The sequence below is a fragment of the Rhinatrema bivittatum genome, chromosome 4 (genome assembly GCF_901001135.1).
Source record: "Rhinatrema bivittatum chromosome 4, aRhiBiv1.1, whole genome shotgun sequence".
NCBI classification, from domain to species: Eukaryota; Metazoa; Chordata; class Amphibia; order Gymnophiona; family Rhinatrematidae; genus Rhinatrema; species Rhinatrema bivittatum.
In genome coordinates, this window is record NC_042618.1 from 65,531,160 (window position 1) to 65,553,526 (window position 22,367).

The 22,367-nt window shown below is 42.2% G+C and overlaps 1 long non-coding RNA gene across 2 annotated transcripts in view; it reads left to right on the forward strand.

Moving 5' to 3' along the window:
• LOC115089872 overlaps window positions 1–1,590 on the forward strand; it is a 38,562-nt gene extending 36,972 nt beyond the window's left edge. For both annotated transcript variants that reach the window (XR_003856258.1, XR_003856257.1), the window contains exon 3: window positions 1,336–1,590. This is a non-coding gene — a long non-coding RNA (uncharacterized LOC115089872). The remainder of the gene's footprint in view (window positions 1–1,335) is intronic.
• Window positions 1,591–22,367: the final 20,777 nt, after the last annotated feature.

Consider the following 22,367-nt stretch of genomic DNA (forward strand, 5'->3'; position numbering starts at 1 on the left):
GGGATATAGTGGCATGACACTAAGCATGGCTAGTGCAGCTGGTAGGTCCCCTGACAAAGCACACCAGGCTGGGCAACTACAGATCCATGCCTCCTTCTAAGGAAGTGAACTGCTGGAATGAGCCAGAAACAACAAAGCAAAAACACCTGAACCTACATTTCCAAATGGAGTCTGGAGCCCCCAGAATGCTTGGTCATGCCTTAAGCCCAGACACTGCTGACTACAGATATCCAAGTAGTAGGCAGAGGCAAAAGGATTGATTGGAAGAGGTCAAAAAATGAAGTTGATCAGCTGATTTCACAATACTAAGATGGCTGCTTGAATGTATTTATTTTATTTATTTATTTTCATTTGATATTCTGTCTTTTCCGAGGAAGGACACAAGGTTGTTTACAAAGAAGGATGTGACTTGCAGTATATATATGTTTCGGGGGGGGTGGGGAGGAGGATATAAAAAAATAAAAATGGGAATTGAAAAATGCAAAACTGTAAGGCAGCAATACTGTGTACACTTATTTCATAGAATAGGAAAGAAAACCAGCAATAAGATAAACAAATATGACACAAAAAAGTAGAATACTATTTTCATAATTAAGGGAGGGACGGATAGGAGAAGGCTTAGCAGAATAAGCAGGTTTTGATTCTTCTTCAAAAGGAAGAGTAACTGCTTCCTTGTGTAAATCCTGTGGGAAATTGTTCCATAAGTTGGGTGTTGAATGCACAAAGTCTTGTGCAGGCTAACCTTGCTGTACTTTGCCTCCCCACACCCAGATTCCCAATATCCCCCCCCCCCCCCCCCCTAACCCTGCCAGCCTCATTGGGATTCTGTTCCCTCTGAGGTTCAAATTACAAACTGGGCCAAGGAAGGTCAGGAGCTTTCTTGCATTACTGTGAAATGCTGAATTTCAGAAAATGCTTATGGTAAGAGGTCCTACAGTCTTAGCTACGTATTCATATTATAGCACTGCCACCATAAGAATTGTCTATCATTATACAAAGTGAATGTTTATTGGGTAGTTTTAGATTGTATAAACGGCCCCTTGAAAAGATGCAAAACTCACAATATGACCTAAGCAGTTAATGAGAAGTTGTAATGTGGAGATGACAGCTTTTTATGCCTTTATAATAAAAAGGGTTTTTTGAATCAATTGCTGATAACAGGACATATTTTGAAGATAAAATGTCATTAATTATAGAAAGTTATGGTTTTCAGAATACCCCTCCTGCAGCTGAGTTTTTAGTGTAATAAAGATCTTGTTGGGTTATGAATTGTGAACTGTAATTGTGAGACTATAAACTACTCATCATCATCATCATTGCACTTCTACATGGCAGGGTTTCAGAAGATGACTGGAAACTGTGGCAGGAGGATAATTCACGTATGGAGAGCACAAGGAGTGGATGAAGGGCTAACCTCCAAGAAGGAGAAAATGATAAGAAGAAATCACACCTCTCCTGGGACAGAGCACTGATCTTTCTAGCTAAAGTCATTTCTTTCCGGAATCGTCTGCCTTCTATTCCTTCATCTATGAAGGAGTTATATGAAAAACAGACATGTTGTAGAACTTAACTGTAATAAAAACACTTTAAAGAAGCACTCAGTTTGGGGTTATATTTAATCCTTTGAATGCCGTAGGATACAGTATTCAGCGTGTATGTAGCAAAGGGTATTTCTACAACCTTGAAGACATACACTGCATCTACCATTGTTACATTGCTGACAATAGGGAATGCCCTAGGAGGCGTAACACCGTGAACTGAGGGAGATATGAAAGAAGAAGGGTAATTGAAGGGGCAGGGTTTGGTGAAGGCTCAATTTTAGTTCACTGAGAAGGATTTGTGAATGGTTGACAACTATTGTGCTACACTGTCAGTTTCATGAATCGTCAAACGATGTCCTTGTAATGTTAACATTTTAACTATTCAACACCGGGGACCTTCGGTATCAGTTCCATCTTTTTCACATAAGGGCCAGACATTAACATTATTTCTTATCATTGCTATGCAAAGACAGGTATAGCCAAGCTTATTTGCTGCAGTGCTATATAAAAGAAAAAAGATAAGGCAGCAAATGAAAAAGTAATTAATCATTTATTACATTCTTTAATCTGTACAATGAAAAAAAAAAAAAAAAGCTGCAGCATGCCACAATTCTTATGTGACATTAAAGACACGAGAGAAGGAAGACTAGTGGAAGAAAAAGTTATTTTTATTGCACTGCTCTCATCCAGGGCAAGTTTTCAAGAATCAAGCAAACAAAATGTACAAACAAGACAATTTGCTTGCATAGTTTAGAAATAGCAGATCTGCAACTTCTAGAATGGAAAAAAAATTGTACCAGTGGAAATGTGTGCAAAAAGTGCCGTGACATAATTGCCTGATCTTTAAATTGACTCCTAGGGGGAGACAAAGTTCCACAGCACTTTTTGTACACAATTTACATGTCTAATCATTTTCCGTGAAGTTTTTCTCTTCCAGGAGTTGCAGGAAATTAAATCTTCAGACAGAGAATGCACCATTTCAAAACTAGGCAAAGTAAACTGATTTGCAAGTTTTGGGCAAGGGAGTCACACTTCAGATGCTACGGAGCACTGACACACTTGGTGCAGCCTCTGGAAAACCAGTCACACAGATTTGTACTGAGGGGAGCGGGATTACTTGTAGGGCCCAAGAGGAACCTCAAAAAAATGCTGTACACACAAAACCTTGCTGTTCCAAACAAGAAGAAGAATTTATTAAGTATTCGAATAGGGAGGAGAACTTTAAAATTGGCGCAAACACATATGCAGCTATATAGATGAGCGCCTGCATGCATATGTATTTTATGTCGTGTGAGCAAATGCACACACACCATATAAAATACACAAATCTCCCCAACATGCTTATGTATAAAAATAAGCAGCATGTTCGTGTATAAAAAATAAGTATTTCAAACAAAGCCGCATAAGTTTTGATTTATCCAGCTAAGTGGTGACAAATATCCAGATAAAGAGCACTGTTTAAAACTTATCCAGCTAATAAAGATAGTCGATAAGTAAAAGAAAAGTGCTACTTAGATGGATAAGCAAGATACGTGGATAATCTAGCTATTTACTCGGCTATATGGTAGAGGTGTGCACTGGTAAAAATATCTTTGGGTTTCAGGAATTTTTCCTCCACAAATTTTATTTTGTTTAATTTGTTTCTTTCATTAAAAAAAAAAAAAAAGAATCAAACAAAAAAAAAAAGGAGGCCTTATACCAATACCTCGACCTAGGCCTGACACTAGGGCCTAGGCCAGATGCTCAGCCCCGATCAGGTCCCGACACCTGTGCCTCGGCCTAGGTCAGAGCCTGTGTCCAGGCCTGACATTAGGACCCAGTCCAGAGACCGAGTCCCACTACCTGGGCTTTGGTCCAAGCCCAGGCCTGATGCCAGGACCCAGCCCAGCTCAGAGGCCAGGTTACAACGCCTGGGCCTCTGCCTAGATCAGATCCCGAGCCCAGGCTTAACACCAAGCTCAAAGCTAGGACCCGGCCTGGAAGCCCGGGAACCAATGCTGGGGCCTCAGCCCATGGTCAGTCCCAGACCTGGAGGCCAGATCCCAGGCCTCCTTGGCATCTTCTTCTGTCTTCTTTCTTCTTCAAATGATGCCATCCACTGGGGATGCACCAGAGTAAATTAACTCCAGCTCATCCTACTCAGCATGATGGTGCCCTCCACTGAGAAGGATGCCTAAGCCTCCCTGGTGTCTTTCTTTTGACTATTTTCTTCTGTTTTAGAGCAGTGCAGAGGTGTCGGGAACAGGTGAGAGGGAGGAAGCCACTAGATTTGAACATTGCTGATACACCAGGACAGGCATGGGGTCTTGTTAGTATTTTTAAGAGTGAGGGGGTGAGAAGGGCATGGCCCGATAGGGCTTTTAATGATATTTTGTGAGGGAGAACCAAAGGAGGGGTTGACCTGCTATCTTTATTTAATAGTTTTCAATTTTTGACAGTGCTACTTAGCAGGAAATCTGGCTACACGAGGTTAGGGTTAAAAGTTATCCAGTTACATGAGCTGGATAACTTTAAGCAAGTATATTCAGCAGGACGCTTATCCCACTAAATATACAAGACAAATTATCCACTTAACTTTAGCCAGCTAACTTGTCCTCTAAATGGCCTACTGAATATTGGCCTCACAGTCTCTAAAATAATATACTCATCATGATATACTCAGTATGGACTTCATAACATAATAAATGACAACAAAAGAAGACCAAATTAATTAATTGATAAATCTATTTATTTATTAATATATTTCTGAATTACATTTCCGCATCAGATCCAAAGTAATATACATTAGCAAACATATATCATCATTATTAGTCATACAACTTTAAAAAGACAAAATACAGTGAATTGCACAACCATTAATATTATGACATATTCCAACATCATTCCTCCATACTGAGATTCCCCCTCCCACACACACACACACACCCAGCCTAGTTACAGGAGACACATCTTCACTAGCTCTTACCACTGAACACTGCATGGAATAATCATGTTTTTATTTTCTTCTGAAATAAGAGGACGTCTTTAATCAATTTAAGCTCCAAGTGTAAGGGAAGATAATTCCAAACTTTGGGCACTACCACTGAAAACATTCCACCTCTAGATCTTTCTCAAGCTACCTCTCACACATCTGGAACAGATAACAACCACTGCTGTTGTGAGAAATGTAAAGGGTAGAGCGGGGCACATTTCTGCAGTCAATCCATAAAGGTGGTATGATATTCTACTGGTAGCCAATGAAGCTTCAGCAGTAATGAGCGAGTCCCTTGATTTTAGTCCCTCCACCAGCCTGGTGTTGAATTAGTTGAAAATGCTTTAGCACTTTTGTGGGTAAATCAGCCCATTTGCTCTGCCCTGTTGTGATTCTTCCTCTATCAGTAGATAAACATGTACAATCCCATACTCAGTCCAACACCAATGCCCCACCTTTCCTCCCACTGCCCTCCGTATCAGTCCCAAGTGTGCCCAGAATGTGTTAAGTATTAGCCTCTGGTAGACCATTTCAAGTCTTGTCATGGACACTCCCTACCTCTCTGAAACATCTTCAGTCTGGGAATATGGAAAAACAGTTCTGTGGGGCTCATTTATACTTCTGTCTAACTGATGCTGAGCATAATGAGGAGATAGAGAAGGTCATTTTTGCATTGTTCTACAGGTTTTTTTTTACTGATTTGAAACACTGATGCACACAAATGCAGAGTGAAAAAAATAAGATCTCCATGTCGCATTAACAATAATTTTGCATTTAGATCGTGCCCCTTCAGCTTGTGGGATTCCCACATGGTTTCTCAAATGTACATATAACCACTGCATGAGCATGCACATTGGACAGCACATGGTAGGGATGTGCAAGGACATTTTTTTTTTTTTTGGCTCAGTTCATTTTAGTCATTTTTGGATCATTTCTTCTTTGTTCTTCCATTTTCTCAGCTTTATTCCTTCACTTTTTCATTTTTATTTATTTTGGGAAATGGTGCACGCTTTTTGATGTAACCCTTAGTGGGGTATTTTAAGTCCCAAGGGCACACAATCTTATTTATATCTTCTGGGGCTGCTACAGCTAACCATTGTCTCCCACATTGACTCTTAATCCCTGGGGGGACTCTTTATGGGGGGGAAGCTCTCACTTATGGCCCAGACAAAAAGTGGTCACTAGTATGTGTGCTATAATTTAAGTGCTCCTCATGAGGTGAGAGATGCTGTAACAATAATTAGACAGGACCAGGTCTGGGTGTTAAAATAAAGTTTACTGATTCTTAAATTAAAGTCCATTTGTCTAAACTGATGAGTGTGCTTCTGACTGTAGGTACAGGGTCCTTTCTGTGTAGGTAGGTGTCCTTATTACAGAGCTCTGGGTAGAGCCCATGGTGATTTTAAATGTGCTCACTCTCCCAGGGCTGTCTCATGAATCCTAGTGAGAGGGTTCCCTGTTAACTGCAAAACTCCTACCTTTAGAGATCTTCTTTCCCATGAGCACCCAGCCTGTTCTGATTCCTTGGGTGGAAATCCGGATGGGATCTCCTCTTGTACTTTTTTCCTTTGGTTGTGCTGTTACTTTATTCCTCAGCTGAATCCCAGTGGGGAAGGGGGATCCAAAAACCTTCCTACTACTCTTAGTTTCGGAAAATACTTTAAGTATTAATCTGGATAGCTTCTCTGCCCGCCCTGTCTCTCGCAGCAGGATCCATCACTGGTGCTTGCCTACCGAGGAAGTAGAGTTGGTCCCCTGAAGAGAGCCCCTTTCGCCCCAAAGGGGTATCAGGCTTAAAGGTCTGTCTCACTGTAAATTATAAGAAGGACCCTCTGGCAGGGAGTGCACGGTGAGGTATCGCTTCTAAAAGAAAACTCCTTTGGGCAAGGCTGGGAGGCCCCACCAGAATATGGGAAAAATACATGTTTACTCTGCAGCTGCTCTCTCTAACTGAACCCCTTGAGTGATAAAATGGCTGAGCTTAAATGCACTGAGTCACCCAATCCCAAGCCTCCAGGTGGGAGGGATTGTACGGCTGGATGGCTCCTATCTAGGTGTATTCTAAGGATAAGGATAGTGGCATCTAGTGGCCAGACCCGGTAGGGGTCCCACACTTAAAACAGTGAACACTATTTTCTGAAATGAATGGACCTGAAAATGTCTCAGTTTTTGTGGAGATTGTACATTCATTTTGGGGTAAAATGAACCAAAATAAAAATGCCCAGTTCGGTTCAGATTACCATTTATTTGAAAATGACTGCACATCCTTAGCACACACAACATAACTCTAGCGAGGAGAGGAAGGAGGAATAGTATAATTACTGCACAGTTACACGTCCTCAAAGTTCACATGGAGAATCTATCCTGGAGCAGAGTTAGATCTATGCAGAAAATCTTCTCTTTCAGATCAGTGCTGTCACTTTTTGACCACTCTTCCCCCCCCCCCCCCCCCATGCATTACAATGGAGATAGATCTGTGGCCTGAGAGCTCCCCTTCCCTTTATCTCTTCATTTTGTAGGGATTGGGGACAGCTTACTTGGGTTTACATCTTTACAACACATTTTCCCAAAGCTGCTTTGAGTGGAGTACATTTTAACTTTGGTGTCTGCTCTATTTAATGTCAACATCTGTATGAATTATGTAACTTCCTTGTTCATTCATTATAAATACAGAGATACAAATATTAGTCCATTTCACAGATTATCTCTTCTTAAAGTATATTAAAAATATCATTATGACCCTGTGTTTTAGTAGAAAAAAAGACTTTCTTCAATCTGAAATATGTTCATGCTTTGATATTAACTCCTCTTATCACCCCGCTTCCTCTAAATTAAATCAGTAGAATGCATTATGTTTTAAATAATCTGATTTTCACCAGCAAAACTACTTACTATTTTAATACACTATATTAATTCACAAGACAATCATATTCCAGACTATTCAAAATGTGAGTAGTCTATAAACTTTTAATCATAGCCCCTTATTTTTTAACTTTTTTTGTGAAACTGTATTTAAAATAAAATATAATGGTATGCACATTGATTACTTTCCTGAACTGGGTGTGATTAAACAGATTCAGTTAAGAAAAGTAATCAATATGTACTTTATTATATTTCATTCTAAAGAAAAATTCAGAAAAAAATTAAAATTAAAAAAAGGGACTATGATTAAATGTTTATGGACTACTCACAATTTGAAGGGTTCTAGAATATTATTGTCCCATGAATAAATATCATGTATTAAAATGGTAAGTAGTTTTGCTGATGAATGTTAAATTTTAAAATATTTATTTTTTTCATTCGTTTTTTTGGATTATGTTTTGGTTTGTATGTTAAACAATCTGACATTATTAAAAGTAACATTTAAAATATTAGTTTCTATTACTGGACTAGTAGGTATGGTGCTTTTAAAAAGAAATTCATTATTAGAAATAGTCCAGCTATATGCAGATAAATGGAGTGGGAAGATTATTGATGACATTGCTTTATTAACTAGATGCTAGAGAAAGACTTGGTGAACATTTTAAATCTGATTGAAGGGCAAAGGATTAAAGAGGTTGATATAGAAGTTGATTCACTCATATTGTGGCTGAAAAGGAGAGTGAGGTGAACAGATATTCAGGCAGGCAAGTGAATAACATATTTGCTATTTAAAACTGGAGCAACGGCTCTGCAGAAGACCGAATGGGGAAATAGGGTAAAAATGAGTATTTAATGAGGCATTTTTGGCTCGACCTGCTTTGAGCTTCAGAATACATTATTGTTTTATATGATCCTCATTATCCCTTATGAGACATACACAAAGTTGCTCTGGTGATGCCAGTTCCCTATAGCCAAAGGTTGGGGAAACCACTCTGACCATGCTTAGGCCGTGATATTAATGCAATCTATGGGAAAAATATATTCTTCTATTTCCACACTGCCATATTTGCAAACATTCTGAAATATGTAATTACTATGACTCCATAGGAATCATTGAGGAAACACCCAGCATCATGAAGCCAATAAAGTACAGCAATACTAAAATCACATACCACATATTTCACCTCAATTTTAAGAGAACTGTTAAAAATATTTTTTAAAAACCCCAATAAAGCATATTTGGAAAAATGAGGAAACACAGCGTTGTTATGCAATTTGTCAGCATAATGCCTGGGACTAATTCAGCATCTCTTAAAAAAAAAACCCAACAGCATAGGAATTCCTGGAGAATCAGACAATGTAATATGCAGCAGTTAATATCCCAATCTCAAAGTTGAAGCTGGCATTGCACCATTTGCATCTCATTAAAAAATTAACATAACTCAGCACAAAGCTGCAAGTTGACTGTATACAAGAGGAACCTCTATACCAGAGCTTTCCAAACTGTGTGTCGGGACACGTTAGTGTGTCGCCTGCAGTGTGCAGGTGTGTCGCGCAAGCCCGGTCAACTCTGATGCGAGTTTGAGCCTTTTTTTTTTCTAGATATTCACTTTTTTTTTTTTCAGTTTATGGGTTGCTTATTATTGGGTGATTTTTGCTGTCAATCGCGTTTTTTTGGGGGGCTTGGTGGGTGGAACGAGCCCAGCCATCCTTGCATTGGCTGCTGCTGCCGATGAGGCCTGGCCATGAGGAGTACTGACTGCAAGCAGCAGTGTCTGGTGATCATGGAAGGGAGTGAAGCACTTAACTGGCAACAATCAAAAAGACGAGGTACATGAGTGTGGGGGGCCAGACATGTGCTGGGGGGAGAGAGATGAGTGAGTGGGGGGCAAACGTGCTGGGGGGACAGACATGTGCTTGAGGGGGAGAGATATGAGTGTGTGTGGGGGCCAGACATGTGCTGGGGGGAGGAGAGAGATGAGTGTGTGGGGACAGACAATTTGTTTTATTATTGTTTCTCATAAATTATAACAATAACATGAATCTTGGAATATATATTTTTAATATAGATTTAAGGTTTTCATGAGATAGGTTGTGTCGTGAAACATTTTATTTATGGATATATTTAAGGAAACATACATAAATTGTCGAAATATGTTTCGTTCGTTTAACCTTTAACCTCTGGTTTACTAGTAGACTGAATTACTGTGTCCCGAAATTATGTTTGTCTAAAAAGTGTATCACCAACATGAAAAGTTTGGAAAGCTCTGCTCTATACACTGTGCTTTCTTTTTTGATGTACTATGCAAAGGGCAGGAGAAATGCATGCTGCAAACCAAGACCTTACTTCTAGGGAGACTAAACGGGCTGCAGGGACCTTAATCTCCTAAGAATGACCCATTACTTACAGTAGCAAGGATAACAGTAACCATTAAGCCAATGCAATATCAAGCGCAAAAAAACATGAGTCCAAACCAGGCGCACATTTTTTCAATGTGTGCACATCCCCCTCTCCTGGGCACCCGATGTAATAGACAAATGAGCTACTGCGCTAAAAAGGAAGTGCTAGGGATACATTGTGTGTCCCTAGGATGTCCATGGCATCGGACGCCCAGGAGATGTGGCTGTGAGCGGGTTAGGGAAACAGATGCTCAATTGACAGGTGTGCGTTTTCTTAACCCGCGCCAGCCCTGGGTTAGGAAAACAGACACTCGTAAATTAAGTGTCCGTTTCCCTAACCAGACCACCCTCAAGATTTTGGTTTTCATTCTGCTTCCTGTGGTTCCTTATACTTAGTATCGGGATGATACTAAGTAGGAGGAACGACAGAAAAGCAGTAATTATGCCTTTTTTTGTGCCCTTGACACACATCAAGACTTAATACCAGCTCCGGGGCTAGTGTTAATTCTTGCATGTAAAAACGTGCGCATCAGGTGCAAGGTGAATTTTTGCATCGGGAACAATAGCTAATAGCCTCTTCTACATGGCATTTACATGGGATGAGCTCTATTAGCTGCGAGCATGTTTGGACGTGCTTTTTGAAGTGCTAATCCTCTTTTTGCATTGGGTGTTAGCCTAATGTATCCAAAATCATGGGCTAGCCTGAGTGCATGATATTGCATTGACCCCTTTGGATCAAAGGGAAGCTGAGCCTCCAAAGACTACTGACAAGTGACAATTGACCTGCCAAGTATGGAAAGTAGAAGAGAGCCTGCAAGCCCAACTTTCATCCCAAGGAAATGAAGGATTTGGTAGGGGATGTGATCTCACAATTCCCACAGTTCTGTGTGGAGCACTCTCGGACCATTGACAATGCTAACAAACAGCACATATTGAGTCCATTCATATTACTGTAAATAGCATTAGAGTGATATTATCTAGAAAGTTGGAGAAACTGAAATATGAGTGGAGAGATCCAAGACCCCAGCTATGCAGGATCAGGTGGCATACTAGAGGTACCAGGGATGGGATCACCTATTCCCATTGTAATTCACACTGCTGGAAGAGCTGATTGACCAAAATTTCATCAAAGAGGAAAACATCCAGGCACTGAAAGAAGACTTGAAGTTGTGGCCTGGTGGGTACAAACTTCAAAGTGTAGCATTCTACAATGGTATAATATATAAAATTTAACTGCACTATCAGATACCTACAGGCAAAGTTGCAAGGGGACATATCCGTATGTCAAATGAGGCCAAAAGTGCTGATGGTGTCCTCTTCTTCTGCAGACACACTCTGATGAAGCACCACTCCTTGAAAAGACTGTGAGCTCTGCCTCCTGCCTGATCTAACTATCTTTATCTAGGCAATTGCAAATGACATTTTCAGAGTTTGAAATCACACCAAACAGCAACCAAATATCCCCTTTTCCAACAGGAGATATTCTGGAAAATCAAATATTCAGCTGCTGTTTTCTTCCTGGTTGCCAAAACAGCCACAGGTGAACTGATCTCTAAACTTCTAAAGAGTAAAAGTGATCTGTTCAAGGTCATGCTGAGAATAAAGAAAAGAAGAAGTGTATTAGGGCCCCCGAGTTCAGAGATCCATTCTCTAACCACATTATACTCTCAGCCCAAATAAAGTATGTCTTCTTTTAAAACTATTCCTTATGAACTTAGCAGTCTTTTCTGTGCACAATCTGTGTATCACTTATGTCATATCTTGCAGTTGGCCCTGCAGATGAGCACTGAAGAAGGGGTTTCAAACTCCTCACCTTTGGACAAAGTCCAAAGGGACTTTTTCACTTGTGGACTTTGCACCAATATTCAAAGCAAAAGTCTGCACGCACTTTCAATCTGAAAGCTGCCATGGCAGCAGAATATCTGCAGACATATGCACCTCCTTTTTGTGTGGGTATTCTTTAGTTACCCTGGAAAATAATGTACAGAGAGATGAAAATGCAATCTCTGCTAGTTATTTTCCTCCTTGACCTAAGCACGCTTCTGGGAGCACATTCTTTAAATACAGCTAAATATACATGCACTGTAGAACGCCAAACAGACTTTTAGCTATAGTGAAAAAGGGGTCAGACATCAAACTTACATGCATAAATGGCTTTGAACATTATTCTTTGAATGTTTACTTTTAGGAGGCTGTCTTTCTGAAAGAGGTAAAGGACATACATTCAGAGCTAGGAATATTTGCAGAGTATATGGATTCCATAGACCAGGTGAAGCAAAGGGATGGTAGAGGAGGGGCATAACAGGGGCAGTTTCCCACAAGGCCCAGAGAAATCAGCATATTTGAGTTTAGAGAGCAGAAATCAGCTCATGGTTCCCTTTCATGGCCATGCCACAACAAGCCTTTAGTAACTGTGAACTGCCCTGCTACACTGGACCTTAGTTAAAGCTTGGTTCTTCACCTTAGACATTCTGTGAACTAGGCAGCAGCACCACCACCACAATGCATCTCACCTACTGCACTTGCACATATGTCCTGCCTCTCCTGGCACAAGTCAAAGGCATGATGCTGACCCCTTTAGGAAAAACGGAAATCATAATTATAGCAGCTGCTAGAAAATACAAGATAAAAGCACATGATGGGGGAATTAGAGTTTGCTTTTATACTGTTCACATTTAAATACATCAATGAACTGCAAAACACAAACTATTTAACATATCACTTACTATTAAAAAAAAATAAGGCAGGAAGAAGCTAATCATATGATAATATTTCTAACTGCATGTTTCATTTTAAAGTAAACTAATGGTGGAAGCCAATGAATAAAAATGACAGGAATACTAAGTTTCATATCATTTTCTTGTCAAGGCTACCGTGCTCAGCATGTTCTCCATCCTATCTCTGCTGAGGTGAGAGCAGAATGTAAAACTCATTAAGCAAACATGTTTCAGCTTTGATAAGCATTTAGTAACTGGTGTTAATTAAACTACAAAACAACTCTTCTTGCTATGGTGTGCATTCCAAGTTAGATCAATTAATTCGCTCACTTACTTAAAATGATCAAGATTTAATTACCATCACTCTGTGCAAATTACTCCATAATTAAGGCAATTTGGTGCATTAGGCTTACTGACAGTGTCATTGAACAGTCACAGGTAACAACAAAATAAGAGATAATTAGCTCAAAGAAGAGCTCAAAGAATAAGTTTTATTCAGATGAGTTTACTTGTAGATAGTCTTGCAAATACCAGTGTTATGGTTTTGTAGGAAATTGTGAACCCCGGGCCGAGATTAGAGATGTCTCCGCCCACAGGGAGGAGCCCTGTGAGCCTTACCGTCGGTGGGCATGGTCTCAGCGACGTAAAACACAGCTGTGAGAGAGACTTTATTAGAGAGAAAAGATAAGGCATAACCTGAGGAGCGGGAAATGCAATAAACATAGTTCTTGAGCAATAAGATATACCCAGGGTGGTGCAGTAGATGAGAAAGTCCAGCAGTGGCCCGCAGCGCAGGGTACACCAGGAGGTTCCTGCAGGCTGGTAAATACCTCAGAAGTACAGATCCGGTAGTGGCCCGCAGCGCGGGGTATGCCGAGGATAACTGTACTGTAGGTGATGAGGCAGCTGGGTCTTGAGATACAGGAACCAAGCTGGGGATCTTGAGTAGCTGCAGCAATACCCTATAGCTCAGGATAGGTGGTAGCAATAATGCTGAAGAGCGGTAGAGGCCCGAAGTACAGGGTACATTGTGGAGGCTTCAGCAATGCAGGTAGGTATCGTAGAAACTGAAGAAGGTACTCACACAAGGAAGTCCCAAGAGAGAGAGAGACCCGAGGATCGGGTCAGGTGAAGTCCCAGGCAGGAAGGTCCTCCGAGGAGCGGATAGCCAAGACGCAGAAAGGCCCCTGTGGAGCAGGTACCCAGAGCGTCAGAGTGCCACGAGGAGATTCTGGAACTGAAGATCCCAATGTGGAGCGGATTTAACAATGAGAGAACTCCTTGCTAACTCGTCTTAGCAATGGGCCGGTCAGCTTAAGTACACAAGCGGGATGATGTCATCAGGAGGGGACACCCCCGAGGTTCCTGCCATGATGTATATAAAAGGAGGCCCTGTGCGCACAGCGCACACCTAGGTGATTCCAGAAGTAAGATGGCGGTCGGGCAGCGCCCATGCCGTCCCGGGGACACCGGGGAGGTCGGCGTTGGTTGGCAGAGGCTGCTATTCTTCCAATGATTGATGGTGCAGGAAAAAAAAGAGGTGAGCATGAGAGGTCGCAGCCACCTACGACTGACAGGCGTAACAGTACCCCCCTTCTTAGGGCCCCTCCCCGGGGGTTTTGGCTTCCTGGGGTGAGCCAAGTGGAATTGCCTGATCAGCTCCTTGTCAAGGAGCTGATCAGGCAGCGAGCAGTTGCAACTCAGGTGTCTTCTTAAAAAAACTCAGATAGATGAGTGGTTTGAGAAGAGAGATGTGGAAGGCGATGTGGATCTTTAAGGATGATGATAAATGCAAGCTGTATGTGACTGGACCCAGGCGACGGAGTATAGGGAAAGGTCCTATATACGAGGTGCAAATCAAGCTGAAGGCAGTTTGAGACAAATGAAGCGGCTACTGAGCTGTAGTTGTAGAGCAGCTCTGTGACGGGCATCATAAAACCTTTTAGCTTGTTGTCCAGCTTTTAGAAGAAGCTCTTTAGTGTGTTCCCACAGCTGATGAAGTTCCTGTGCTGAAGCTTGGGCAGCCGGAGAGGAGACTGATAATGGTATCGGTAATGGCGGTAAAGGCTGATGTCTGTAGACAAGTTGAAAGGGTGATGATCCAGTGGAAGCTGATGGATGGGAATTCAATGCGAACTCTGCCCAAGGGAGCAGTTCGGTCCAATCGCTTTGTCTGGAATTGACATAGGCCCAGAGAAACTGCTTTAATGTGCGGTTTCATCCTTTCGGTCTCTCCGCTGGCTTGCGGATGATAACCTGATGTCAAATCTAGAGATATATCGAACTTCTTACAGAGAGATCTCCAGAATTTGGCTCTGAATTGTTCTTCTCGGTTCGAGAGGATGTGCTTAGGCATGCCATGTAAACGGAAGATATGCGGATGAAAAGTTTCGCCAATTCAGGAGCAGAGGGTAATCCGGGTAATGCCATAAAATGCGCCATTGTAGAAAACCGGTCAACAGTGACCCAGATGGTGTTGTTACCACCAGACACAGGCAGGTCAACAATAAAGTCCGTGGATATGTGTGCCCACGGTTCGCTAAGAGCGGGCAAAGGTTGGAGAAGTCCCCAGGAACGGTTGGCAGGTGGTTTCTGTCTTGCATAGATGGAGCACGATTCTATATAGGTCCGTATGTCCTCTTTCATTGAAGGCCATCAGTAGTATCTCTCCAAAGTGGCCAGGGTCCTAGATTGACCAGGGTGACCTGCAAGGAGTGAATTGTGAGCCCATCTGAGGATTTTCTTCCTGAGTGCATGGGGTACCACGGTTTTTCCTGCTGAAACTGTGTGTGTGACCGAAAGGAGTAACCTAGTAGGGTCAATGATATGACACAGCTTGTCCGGGATATCTTATAGAAACATAGAAATGACGGCAGAAGACGACCAAATGGCCCATCCAGTCTGCCCAGCAAGCTTTTGCTCTTATTTTTCTCATACTTATCTGTTACTCTTGGCCCTTATTGGTAACTTTTTGGTTCTAATTTCCTTCCCCCCCTGCCATTGATGCAGAGAGCAGTGCTGGAGCTGCATCAAAGTAAAGTATCCAGCTTAATTGGTTAGGGGTAGTAACTGCCGCAATAAGCAAGCTACTCCCACTCTTATTTGTTTACCCAGACTATGCAATTCAGTTCTTGTTGGTTGTTGTCAATGTAAATCCTCTTATCTTCATCCCCCCTGCCGTTGAAGCAGAGAGCTATGCTAGATATGCATTGAAAGTAAAGTAGCAGGCTTATTTTGTTTGGGGTAGTAACCACTGCAACAAGTAAGCTACTCCCTCGCTTATCTGTGAATGCAAATCCTTTTTTCCACATTTCCTCTTGCCGTTGAAGCATAGAACAGTGTTGGAGTTGCATTAACCATGTGCATGTTTATTGAATAAGGGTATTAATCACCAGATTGTAGCCGTCATTCCTCCAAGCCACCCCCATGCCTCTTCTCCTCATTCACATCCTCTAGATTTTATGGATCCACAATGTTTATCCCACGCCCCTTTGAAATCCTTCACAGTTTTGGTGTTCACCACTTCCTCCAGAAGGCCGTTCCAGGCGTCCACCACCCTCTCTGTGAAGAAATACTTCCTGACATTGGTTCTGAGTCTTCCTCCCTGGAGTTTTAAATCGTGATCCCTGGTTCTGCTGATTTTGTTCTGACGGAAAAGGTTTGTCATTGACTTTGAATCATTAAAACCTTTCAAGTATCTGAAAGTCTGTATCATATCACCCCTGCTCCTCCTTTCCTCCAGGGTTTACATATTTAGGTTCTTCAATCTCTCCTCATAAGTCATTTGATGAAGACCATCCACCTTTTTGGTCGCCCTTCTCTGGACTGCCTCCATCCTGTCTATGTCCCTTTGGAGATACGGTCTCCAGAACTGAGCACAGTACTCCAGGTGAGGCCTCACCAAGGACCTGTACAAGGGGATAATCTCTTCCATTTTCTTACTCGATATTCCTCTCTCTATGCAGCCCAGCATTCTTCTGGCTTTAGCTATCGCCTTGTCACATTGTTTCACCGACTTCAGATCATTAGACACTATCATTCCAAGGTCTCTCTCCTGCTCCGTGCACATCAGCCCTTCACCCCCCATCGAATACATTTCTTTCGGATTTCCACACCCCATATGCATGACTCTGCATTTCTTGGCATTGAATCTCAGCTGCCATATCTTAAACCAGTCTTCCAGCTTCCTTAAATCCTGTCTCATTCTCTCCACTCCTTCGGGCGTGTCCACTCTGTTGCAGATCTTAGTATCATCCACAAACAGACAAACCTTACCTTCTAGCCCATCCACGATGTCACTCACAAAGATATTGAACAGTTCCGGTCCCAACACCGATCCTTGCGGCACTCCGCTCATCACCGCCCTCTCTTCCGAGTAAGTTCCATTTACCATCACACATTGTCTTCTGTCCTTCAACCAGTCTGCTATCCAGGCCACCACCTTGGTACTCACTCCCAAGCTTCTCATTTTATTCACAAGCTTCCTATGCAGGACAATATCAAAAGCATTGAGCGCTCTTCCTCGATCTAATTCCTTAGTCACCCAATCAAAAAAGTTGATCAGATTCGTCTGACAGGACCGTCCCTTGGTGAAACCATGCTGCCATTGGTCCAGCAATTCTGTTGCTTGTAGATAGTTCACTATTCTTTCTTTCAGCAGCGATTCCAATACTTTTCCCACCACAGAGGTGAGGCTAACCGGCATGTAGTTTCCAGCCTCCTCCCTGCTCCCACTTTTGTGAAGAAGGACCACCGCAGCTGTTCTCCACTCACTCGGCACTGCTCCCGTTTCCAGGGATCTATTGAACAGGTCACGCAGTGGAGCCGCCAGTACATCTCTGAGCTCCCTCAGTATCCTGGGATGAACCTTGTCAGGCCCCATGGCTTTGTCCACTTTTAGTTTTCCTAGCTCTTCTCATACATTCTCTTCTGTGAACGGAGTTTCATCCATTCCACTCCCCTCTGGTTTCTTGTTTACTAGCGATGGTCCTTCTCCGGGATCTTCTTTAGTGAACACCGAACTGAAGTATTCGTTTAATATTTCTGCCATTTCTTCATCTGTTTCCACCCATTGATCCTTTTCAGCTTTCAAATTCACTATACCACTTTGGACTTTTCTCCTTTCACTGATGTATCTGAAAAATGTTTTGTCACCTCGCTTTACCTCTTTGGCAATCCTTTCTTCCCCTCGACTTTTCGCTTTCTTGATTGCTTTCTTCTTCTCCCTCAGTTTTACCAGATATTCTACCTTGTGATCTTCCCTTTGGGATCCTTTATATTTTATAAATGCTGTTCTTTTATCTTTTATTTTATCAGTCACCTCCTTTGTGAACCAGATAGGTTTCATTCTTTTCTTGCTTTTCTTTACTTTTCTAACATATAAAATAGTCGCATCAGTAAGTGCTCCTTTTAGTTTGGCCCACTGTTGTTCCACATCTCTCACTTTCTCCCAGCCTTCTAATTCTTCCTCTAGGTACTTCCCCATTTCAACAAAGTCAGTGTTTTTGAAACTCGAAACCCGGGTCTTTGTGCAACTTCTCTGTATATTATTCGTGATATGAAACCATACTGTTTGATGATCACTAGTGGTGAGGTGGGCACACACCTGGACATTAGAGACATTATCTCCATTAGTGAGCACTAAATCGAGTATCTCCCTCCCTCGTAGGCTCCATTACCATTTATTTGAACAGAGCCCCTTGCAGGACATCCACTATCTCTCTACTACTGTTAGATTCCACAGAAGGGATTCTCCAGTCTACATCTGGCAGATTAAAATCTCCAATAATCACCACTTCTCCCTTCTTACCCATCTTTTGGATGTCTTCAACCAGATCTCTGTCTAATACTTCCATTTGATTTGGAGGCCTGTAAACCACGCCTATGAAAAGGGATGCCCCATCATCTTTTTTTTAGAACGGCCCATAAATTTTCTTCTTTGCCCCAGCTTCCTTGCAGCTCAGATGCTTGGATATTTTTTTTTACATAAAGAGCCACTCCTCCCCCTTTTCTGTCCTCTCTGTTCTTTAATAAGTTATATCCCGGTATGGTAGTATCCCAATCATGTGAATCCATGAACCATGTCTCCGTGACAGCAACAATGTCAAGTCTGCTTCCACCATTAGGGCTTGCAGGTCTGGGATTTTATTGCCCAAACTATGAGCATTTGTGCTCATAGCTTTCCAGCTATTCTGGTACAGGTTAATGCTTTTCTTGGACTTTGTGACTTATTTAGCTGACTTTTGTTATCCACTTTGCCCTTTTTCATTGCATTTGTATTTGTATTTGGGGGGTGACATTCTAATGTCCTACTGTCACCCCCGTCATCTAGTTTAAATGCCTTATGACATAGGATTTGAATTTATTTCTTAGGATCCTTTTTCCCTCCTCAGACAGATGTACACCATCTTAGAGAAAGAGCTTTTTTCTGTTCAATACACAGCCCCAGCCCCCAATATGTCCAAAACATTTTTCTTTACACCAGGATTTCAGCCATACATTGAAGTTATCAATACAGCTTAGCCTCTCCTTCCCCTTTCCATGAACAGGTAACACTTCTGAAAAGGTAACATAAGAACATAAGGTAATGGTTCTTGCCATGTGACTAATCTGCTTCGCTAGAGACTGGAACTCTCTCTGAACTGCTTGGATGCTGTTACTAGCAAGGTTATTGGTTCCCAGATGGATGATAATATCAGCTTTAGAATCTTTGCTTTCTTCTTTGTTCGTTTTGACTATCTGAATAGCATTTCTGCCAGCCAATGATCCTGGAAGGCATTTAACTGTAGTGTTTCCCTCTAGAAGAGTTCCCAAAATAGTGCCTCTGATGACTGAGTCCCCCATTTTCTTGCGTAAATGAGTGGGAAAGAGCATCTGCACGGGTGTTCTTGTCTGCTGGGCGATACCTCAAGAGGAAATCGAATCTGTTGAAAAAAAATGACCAGCAGGCTTGTCTGGTTCAAGCATTGGGCATGACATAAATATTTGAGGTTTTTATGATCAGTAAAAACCATTATCTGATGTTGAGCACCCTCGAGACATGGGCGCCACTCTTCAAACACCAATTTGATTGCGAGTAGCTCTTTATCTCCTATCTCATAATTTCACTTGGCAGGTGGAAAGCACCAAGAGAAGAAAGAGCATGGCTGTAGCATATGGTTGTCACTATGCTGACTGAAGACAGCGCCAACTCTGACGTCTGAGGCATCTACCTCAACTACAAAAGGTTGTCGAGGATCATGGTGGTGTAGACATGGCTCCTGGAGAAACGCCTTTTTGAGTTCCTGGAAGGCAGTAACAGCTTCAGGGGCCCATTGAGAGGGATTGGCTCCCTTGCGCATCATGGCAGTAAGAGGCACAGTCAAGGTGGAGTAATGATGAATAAAGGTTCTATAATAATTGGTGAATCCCAAGGAATTGGCGTAGTGCTTTTAGACCATTTGTTAGGGGCCAGTCCCGAATGTTCTGGGTTTTTTGTGGATCCATTTGGAACTCCTGGCTGGACACGACATATCCCAAAAAGGGAACAGACTCTTGGTGGAAATCACTCTTCTCCAATTTGGTGTAGAAATGGTTATTTCTGAGTCTTTGAAAAATCTTGGAGACATCCAAGTGGTGAGTCTGGAAATCCTGGGAAAAGACGAGTATATTGTTCAAATACACTACTATGCAGTCGTACAACATGTCTCTGAAGATTTCATTCATCATGTTTTGGAACACGGCCAGGGCGTTGCAAAGGCCAAAGGGCATGATCAAGTATTCAAAATGGCCATCGCAGGTATTGAATGTTTTTTTCCATTCATCACCCCAGCGTATGTGAACTAGATTATATGCTCCTCTGAGATCCAGCTTTGTGAATATTTTGGCTCCTTGGAGCTGATCAAAAGGTTCGGAGATCAACGGCAGTGGGTAGCGGTCCTTCAAGGTGATCTCATTCAAGCCATGTCATAGTCTATACATGGGCAAAGGGATCCATCCTTCTTACCCATGAAAAAGAATCTGGCTCCGGCCGGAGACTTTGAAGGCCGAATGAAGCCCTTTGCCAAGGTCTCCTGAATGTAGGTAGACATAGCTTTCATCTTGGATAGAGAAAGTGGGTATACCCTTCCTCTAGGTGGTTCGGAACCCGGTACTAAGTTGATGGTGCAGTCAAAGGATCGGTGAGGTGGCAAAGTGTCCACCGCTTGTTTAGAAAAGACATCCTGGTAAGACTGATTCTGTGGAGGTAAACCCGGAAGGGAGGTGGTAGTAGTCAAACAAGGCAGGGGAGTCACTGCCTCTAGACATCTTCCATGGCAGGCTTCTTCCCATTGAGATAGTTCAAGGGTACTGCAATCGAATTGGGGTGAATGAATTTGAAGCCAGGGTAGTCAGAGTATGACCGGATGTATAGCTTTATCCAGGACAAGAAATGTAATGGTTTCAGAGTGAAGAGACCCAGTACAGAGATGAAGCGGCTGGGTAGTAAAGGAGACCTCACCAAGCAATGGCTCGCCATGTATAGATGACACTAGAAGTGGAGTGGGCGACCGCACAGTAGGGATTCGTAAGTGTTCTACGAGTTGGCGGAGTATGAAGTTCCCTCCGGCCCCGGAGTCTATGAGAGCTAAAGTGTGGAATTCGAGGGATTCAGAAATAATGGAGACTGGAAGGGTCAGTGGAGGAGATGGAGAAGTTAGACCTAGGAAGAGTCCTCCGGCAGATCCTAGGTCTGCAAGTTTCCCGGACAGATAGGGCAGGAGGGCACCGTCATGGTTAAAAGGTGAGGTGAAAGAGGCTATTTTAGCCAAAAAATCATCCTTCAAAAATTGGAAGAAAGATCCATCTGAAGAAAATAGGATAAAACATAAGCATTGTCAAGTTAAGTGTAAAACATTGATAAAACAAGCGAAGAGAGAATTTGAAATGAAGTTGGCCATAGAGGCAAAAATTCATAATAAAAACTTTTTAAAATATATCCAAAGCAAGAAACCTGTGAGGGAGTCGGTTGGACCATTAGATGACCGAGGGGTTAAAGGGGCTCTTAGGGAAGATAAGGCCATTGCAGAAAGACTAAATGAATTCTTTGCTTCCGTGTTTACTAGTGAGGATGTTGGGGAGATACCAGTTCCGGAGTTGGTTTTCAGGGGTGATGAGTCAGACGAACTGAACGAAATCACTGTCAACCTGGAAGATGTAGTAGGCCAGATTGACAAACTAAAGAGTAGCAAGTCACCTGGACCGGATGGTATGCATCCCAGGGTACTAAAGGAACTCAAAAATGAAATTTCTGACCTATTAGTTAAAATTTGTAACCTATCATTAAAATCATCCATTGTACCTGAAGACTGGAGGGTGGCCAATGTAACCCCAATATTTAAAAAAGGCTCCAGGGGTGATCCGGGTAACTATAGACCAGTGAGCCTAACTTCAGTGCCGGGAAAAATAGTGGAAACTATCCTCAAGATCAAAATTGTAGAGCATATAGAAAGACATGATTTAATGGGACACAGTCAACATGGATTTACCCAAGGGAAGTCTTGCCTAACAAACCTGCTTCATTTTTTTGAAGGGGTTAATAAACATGTGGATAAAGGTGAACCGGTAGATGTAGTGTATTTGGATTTTCAGAAGGCGTTTGACAAAGTCCCTCATGAGAGGCTTCTACGAAAACTAAAAACTCATGGGATAGGAGGCGATGTCCTTTCGTGGATTACAAACTGGTTAAAAGACAGGAAACAGAGAGTAGGACTAAATGGTCAATTTTCTCAGTGGAAAAGGGTAAACAGTGGAGTGCCTCAGGGATCTGTACTTGGACCGGTGCTTTTCAATATATATATCAATGATCTGGAAAGGAATACGATGAGTGACGTTATCAAATTTGCAGATGATACAAAA